Here is an 817-nt window from a genome sequence, read left to right on the forward strand (position 1 = left end):
TCAAAACAAAAGGAATCAGATTATTTAAAAAAAAAATCCCCAAAGCGGTGAAGTAAATTGAGGGAGAATGTGAATTTATAGCATGTGTGTCACTGATGGAGTCAGTGGCCATCTTTGTTCCTTCAAGCTACAGGACAAGCCAGTGGAGAGCAGGAGCAAACTCTTCTGGGGTTTCCTTCATGGTCTTGAGGTGGTGCTCTACATCAGAGGTTCTCAAATGTTTTTCAGCCAAGGACCCCTTACAAGATAGAAAATATACCGGGGACCCCCTCATTCTGATTTGTGATTTTGGGCTAAGCTTAATTGTTTTCCACGGTAACGTGCTTGACTTATAAATTGATAGGTTTGTTAGATTAGAATGTAATCCGTGAACCATTTTAGATTTAAAGCATAAAATATTTTCATTGAACTATGAAGCTTTTGGAAAAAAAGGTTTTGATTTTGATTTTCCTGAAAACTTGTCGCGGACCCCCTTGCAAAGTGCCACGGACCCTTGGGGGTCCCCGGACCCCATTTGAGAACCACTGCTCTACATAATGCCACTCAACCAGAGACCCTATCAAAATATGGAGGTAGCCTCCGTGACGTCACCCATTGGTTTGTGGACTCCCTGTTTTGAAGCCTCGAGTTTGGCATTTTGTTATTTGGAGGCAGAAGCAGGTCCTACAGAGCCACAGCGCCGCCTGCTATTGGTCTGCGACCACCTCAAAGCAGACTCTGCTTGATCGTCTATTTTACTCCAAATTGGACTATAATTAACAAAATGATCATCATGCTGTATTGAAGAAGCCCTGAAACTAGCGATTGAGACCATCAA

This window comes from Poromitra crassiceps (genome assembly GCF_964638095.1).
Source record: "Poromitra crassiceps genome assembly, chromosome: 6".
NCBI lineage: Eukaryota > Metazoa > Chordata > Actinopteri > Beryciformes > Melamphaidae > Poromitra > Poromitra crassiceps.